General features: G+C 44.1%; 1 pseudogene; it reads left to right on the forward strand.

The window, feature by feature from the left end:
- Positions 1 to 265: 265 nt before the first annotated feature.
- On the forward strand, positions 266 to 383 carry LOC126299631 (5S ribosomal RNA; annotated as a pseudogene).
- The last annotated feature ends 5,329 nt before the right edge of the window (positions 384 to 5,712 follow it).

The following is a 5,712-nucleotide window of genomic DNA, read 5'->3' on the forward strand; positions in this document are numbered from 1 at the left end:
CACAATTGCCCCAATGTTGTAGGAAATTAGAGCAGCAATCTCAAAAATGTTAGCCACGCCTAACACAGTTTCAAACTGTTCCAAGATGGCGATCAATTCACTTCCAGTTCGCATCTCGCAAGCACAATCTCTACCCATTTCCGACTATCATAAAACACTTTAAAATCACGATGAGACATATTACCCAAAGGAGTTAGAAACTTAGTAACAAGGTACAAGTAGATCGTAAGGAAAGATCGAATTTTCTAACTATGCTGCTGCAAGTGCCAACGGCCTTGCCGCAGTGTTAACACCGGTTCCCGTCAGATCACCGAAGTTAAGCGCTGTCGGGCTGGGCTAGCACTTGGATGGGTGACCATCCGGTCTGCCGAGTGCTGTTGGCAAGCGGGGTGCACTCAGCCCTTGTGAGGCAAACTGAGGAACTGAGGAGCTACTTGATTGAGAAGTAGCGCGGCTCCTGTCTTGTAAACTGCCATACGGCTGGGAGAGCAGTGTGCTGACCACATGCCCCTCCACATCCGCATCCAGTGACACCTGTAGGCTGAGGATGACACGGCGGTCAGGAGAGTTTCTGCTGCAAGTGTGTAAATGTACGCTACTGAAATTACGACACATGCAAAATATAAACAAGAAAAGTAAAACTTAGCACTATAATCTACAGTATAATGACACCTCACGCGACGGTAGCGATCGAAAAACACGTAAACTCTTTAAATAATATTAATAACACTAATAAACACAGATAAATAAGCAGTTTCCTTTCTCGCAATGAAACTGCTATACTGAACTACGTATACCAGCTAGGTACTGCTACAGGAGGCATCTCTCTGCTGTGCTGCTGGAGCCCGACGGCGCTAAAATGACAACGTATATTGTAGCAGCAGTTAACATTCTGTGTCTTGGTTGCCCTTTCTCACATCGATGGTGCGTGACCCATTGTCTAATTTCCTGAATTTATACCAACTTTCGAAAGTAGTTGAACACATAAGGCATTTAGCTAATCAGCATTTTTGCTGCAGAATTAGTGACTTTGTTTCGCTGCCAGTAGCCAAATCATTGGTTCAGCCTCTTCTGTACCTTAAATCCGCACTCTATTCGATTCTGCCAGTTGGTGGAAACTCTCTTCACCTAATTTGCAAAGCTAACTGATATGGTTGGGAGCAGGATACAGGGGCTGCTGGAGTGGAAGGCTGAGCAACAAATTGAGGATAGAATATAAGATTTAATTTATTACGCCAGAAAATTCATGCAAGGTACTGGTAACAACATATTGACATATAACTTGTTCAATTTAAATGTACATCAGCTGATTTAACATGAATCATCAACAAGTTATCTAACATCAAACAATCTGCAAATATGAGTTTTAAACCTTTACCAAAATTTTAATGCCTGTAAAATGTTATTACGAAACACAGAAAATTACCAAAATGGTCACTGTATATAAGCCTTACATAATCTAATGGGCACAATGGCTTACAGGAAATAATATCACAGACGTATAGCAATATCTGCCCACTATACCACTCTCTTACGTGACCTTGTGTGCCACAATGATCCACAGAACCAAATCATATAGTCAAATGGTAAATATTACCCACAATGGCGCTTGCGTTGTAATCTTACGTAGCACACCGATTTATCAAGACAATGCAATTAATGCCAAGTACAATCTGGTGCAGAATAACGAGTGCCCTACCACTGATTAAACTACTCAGAATCAGTAATGAACTGCTTTACAAGCCAAGCACATTCAGTTCAGACCAGTTAACAAGACAGTGCCTCCATTTGAATTTTACCACAGAAATCCATCAATAGTCGTAGGCCAGACGGTGATTCGAAAAGGATTGATAACAAGTTACGGTTGGCGGTTGGCACTAAACCCCTGGTGTGTGATAGATATGTGGGCCGGAAACCGCGTTGCAACAGGAGCCGTTTACAACAGTGCCCACAGAACTCTTTCTAAGACCACACCGTGAAATGACGTCACAGGGGTTTCCAAAACAGTTTAACACTCAACAGTAGTGAGTAAGAGAAAAGGACAAAGAAACAAAGACACGTGGCACTTACAATTAGCCTTGAATTATTCCTTGCTGTGGTTAAGATTGAATTAATTTTAATCCAACAGGTAAACAGTGGTGTCACAGCAGACTTAAACTTTACTTGACTAGCGTGACAATTTGGGCGTCCCTTATCTGACACAAGTGCAGTAACAAACTGAAATGCAATTTAAACACACTCAAATAAGGGTATTGTGAAACACTTCATCAACAATTTAAGCAAACACGCCCACATAGGCACTCCAGTCTATACGTAAATCAACCAGGGCACAAGTCAGTATTTCGACACGCGACGTGGGAACACTCCCTGCTCAGCAGCGGAAGCCAGAATACGACAGAAAGAAGTCTCGCTGTAACTCCACCAGATGAAGATGCACGAAACTAACAGCTCGCCTTTCAAAATATTAATGTAAACGCCGCTAATAAGGTAATGGCCAGAATAACACCAGCCCGCAGCGACAGCGTGAGGACGGTTGAACTCGTAAACAGAACGAATGACAGCGAGTCACTGCAGCACCCCCAGTTCCGCTGCTCGGCCGGCCCCAATGCAACTGCCACACTCACACCACTTGCCGACGCGGCTTCCGAGATCTTCCGGCGTCGCTCCGCCCAGGCCCGCTCGTCTCTCTCTCTCTCTCTCTCTCTCTCTCTCTCTCTCTCTCTCTCTCTCTGCCCCTGACTCCCTTTCCGGCTTCCCACAAGGATTCACAGAGGGCGCACCAACCCGCGCACCGCAAAGTGAATCGAAAGAGATCGAACACCCTACACCGGAACAATCAAATCGCAGGAGCACACGGCATACTAACCGCCAGAAAGTAATCCATCACATCATGAGAAAACCTCAGCTAACAGGATGGGACAAAGATTTCTCCACGAACTCCGATAAGGTGCATTGAAAGCTTTCCTGGGTGGGACACTACGCTTGGCTTTTAGGAAATCCTACCACTCCGCCTTAAAAGGCATTGAAAGAGGCTATCCCAAATCTTGGGTGGAACTTCCTCAGAAAGTCTCGCTAATGCTCACATTCCTCTAAGTGTCAGTAGTAGTCTTTCGCACCACAATAACGCAGAATGGAAATATGTATAATAGAATCACACCTCCAAAAACCCTCCTGGAATGCAATGTCTCCTGTACAGCGACAAATCTACAAATACTCTCGGCTCCTGTGTATCCAATGTTGCAGTCAGTACAACACTGGCTTTGGGTTTGTACCTGGCACACATTAAGTTTCCCCATCCGGTGTTTCAGGAAGATCCCAAATGGCCTCGTTACTTGTGCATTGTTTGAGGAAATTTATCCGTAGTTGGGCGAGCAGCGGTGTGGCGGGCGAGTGAATTTGGAATGCCGAGAATCTTATGTGATTAACGCATCATGATCTGTATCTGCAGAAAATTTAAAAAGTGTCTCTGCTGTCCACTTGTCGAACCTCTTGACTAGCAGAACCAAAAATACTGCAAAATCAACCACATATATGGTGCACAGTACAGGACACCTTACTGTGGCAGTTATACTGGTTACGGTAAACAGGGTAACTCTTAAAACACTTTCTTGAGAGACATAATTGTTTCAGACAGTACTGAACCAACCAGATACTTAAAAACTAAAAGGTCGCGATGAAAAAGGCTCTAACGAATGCAGGTAGATGGACATGGACGCGTTGATGGAGCTATCAAAAAAGTTGCTATACGACGCTGTGTACGTAGGAAAACCTGCTGTATAGCCGCCTCTAGCACTGTCAGATTGTCGACAGTGTATAGACACCGCCAGAATCCGTATTGAGAGAAGCCAATGAGCTGCCTGGTTTGCTGTGTTCACATCAATATAGTTCCTTCCATGGTCTTTCCCAATCAAACCAAGTTTCTCTACCTATTGCATCACATGTGGTCCTGATTCCAAAAGCTGGAGCTTTTCCTGTTTGCCCCACCAAATTAAACTATTCCAGGAGTATTTTCTTTCATTCCATTCGCAGATGCTGTGTTTGATTCACTCGTGACTACGCGCTGTAGTATGAGCCTCAGAAAGTTCCGTGTCTGCGTGTCTAGCTTCCACGTGGAGAAAGGCCAGTGATATGAACCAGCGTGTCTAGCTTCCACAAGGAGAAAGGCCAGTGATATGATCCAGAACTGTTGGATCTGCAGCCCGACGCACCTTCTCTCACGTGCTCATTGTTGCAATGGAATGCTGGATCCTGGGTGGGAGCTGCGGTAGCTACTATAGGTTGCCAACTACGTATACAAAAATTCCCCATGGTATCTTCCCATACTTGTGTGAAATAAGTGGAACGTTTAAGATGTCGGTAGTCCAGCAAAACTAGCCATGACCTTTTTTGTTGCTCCTTGGACAAAAGTCGAGCTCCGGCTCTCCGTATCCGAAAGCCTACCAACATCCAGTTTTATCTGCTGATTACCTACCTTGGTAGTTTCCTTTCGGGGACTGATTCATCTGACAGATTGATCGATAGTGGGGAATGGTCGTTGAAATGAATTTCATTGGCAACTTCTCACTAAGCAGACTCTACAAGGGCTGGAGAGCAGAACGAGAGATCTATGGCTGTGGACGACCCAGCAACAGTACTAAAATGTGTATCCCAAATGAATGTCAATAGCAAGTGCTTGAAGGACAGTAACCAGGTCTGTAGCAGAGTAGTGGTATGCGTTATTTACAAATGCCATTACCTCTCCTTTCGCCTTTCCACCTTTCGCCGGTAAGGTCATCCTTGTGACAAAGAGTACAGCAGTGGTGTCGAAACTTTTAAATGTTTTCCATGTAAAGTGTCATCCCTAAGACAGGAGTTTCAGGTCATCCTTGTGACAAAAAGTACAGCAGTGGTGTCGAAACTTTTAAATGTTTTCCATGTAAAGTGTCATCCCTAAGATAGGAGTTTCGGTTCCTCCACATGTGTCCTGCACCTGTTTATATTCCACTGCAATTTGAGAACCTTTTCAACAGTAAGGTTTGTCTCTCGGTCGTCCCTTAATCCTTCACCGATTTAGAGAACCCAGACTTAATGGGCGCATGGAAGAAGGGTTCGGTGGTTCCGCCAGACTTCATAGTCCATACCGTCTCTTAAAACGTCATCACCTTCTTTGAGCTGTTTGACGGTTTTCGGCTTAATTTCTTTGGTCTTCTGCTTGTTGTACCTCATGTAACTTTCAGCAATAAATTTAAAGATTTAATATTATACAGACACTACAGGATTTTTCCTTCTTAGTTGTGGATGCGTGGTTTCTTGTGCACCAATCGCAATTGTAGCGTTTAATTTACCGCTTGGGGGAGGTAGGCTGCTTTGTAGCTGTTGCTCCTGTACAAGAGCATTTTCAGGCGCCTTTTGTCTTTACTGCCTCTATCTATGCCGACCTGTTAACATTTTGCATCAGCCACAAATAAATAAAAAAGTTGTAATTTTAGGTGAGATTTACACATTTTTCGTTGCGATGTGTCGTTCTCTTTAGGATATTTTAGGTCCCTGTATGTTCTTCTCCTCCAAATATATGTAGAATTCTCGACTCCAGGCAGCAGAATCTCCACCACAATTTCTATATTAGGGAGGAGATGTGCGTGAGGTGCCAAGTTCATAGGAAGCTTTGCAATTACATCGGTAAGTTGACTGACACTTCCATATCAGCGTAGTATGTCCAAAATGCTGGCATTT

The sequence above is a fragment of the Schistocerca gregaria genome, chromosome X (assembly GCF_023897955.1).
Source record: "Schistocerca gregaria isolate iqSchGreg1 chromosome X, iqSchGreg1.2, whole genome shotgun sequence".
Taxonomy (NCBI): domain Eukaryota; kingdom Metazoa; phylum Arthropoda; class Insecta; order Orthoptera; family Acrididae; genus Schistocerca; species Schistocerca gregaria.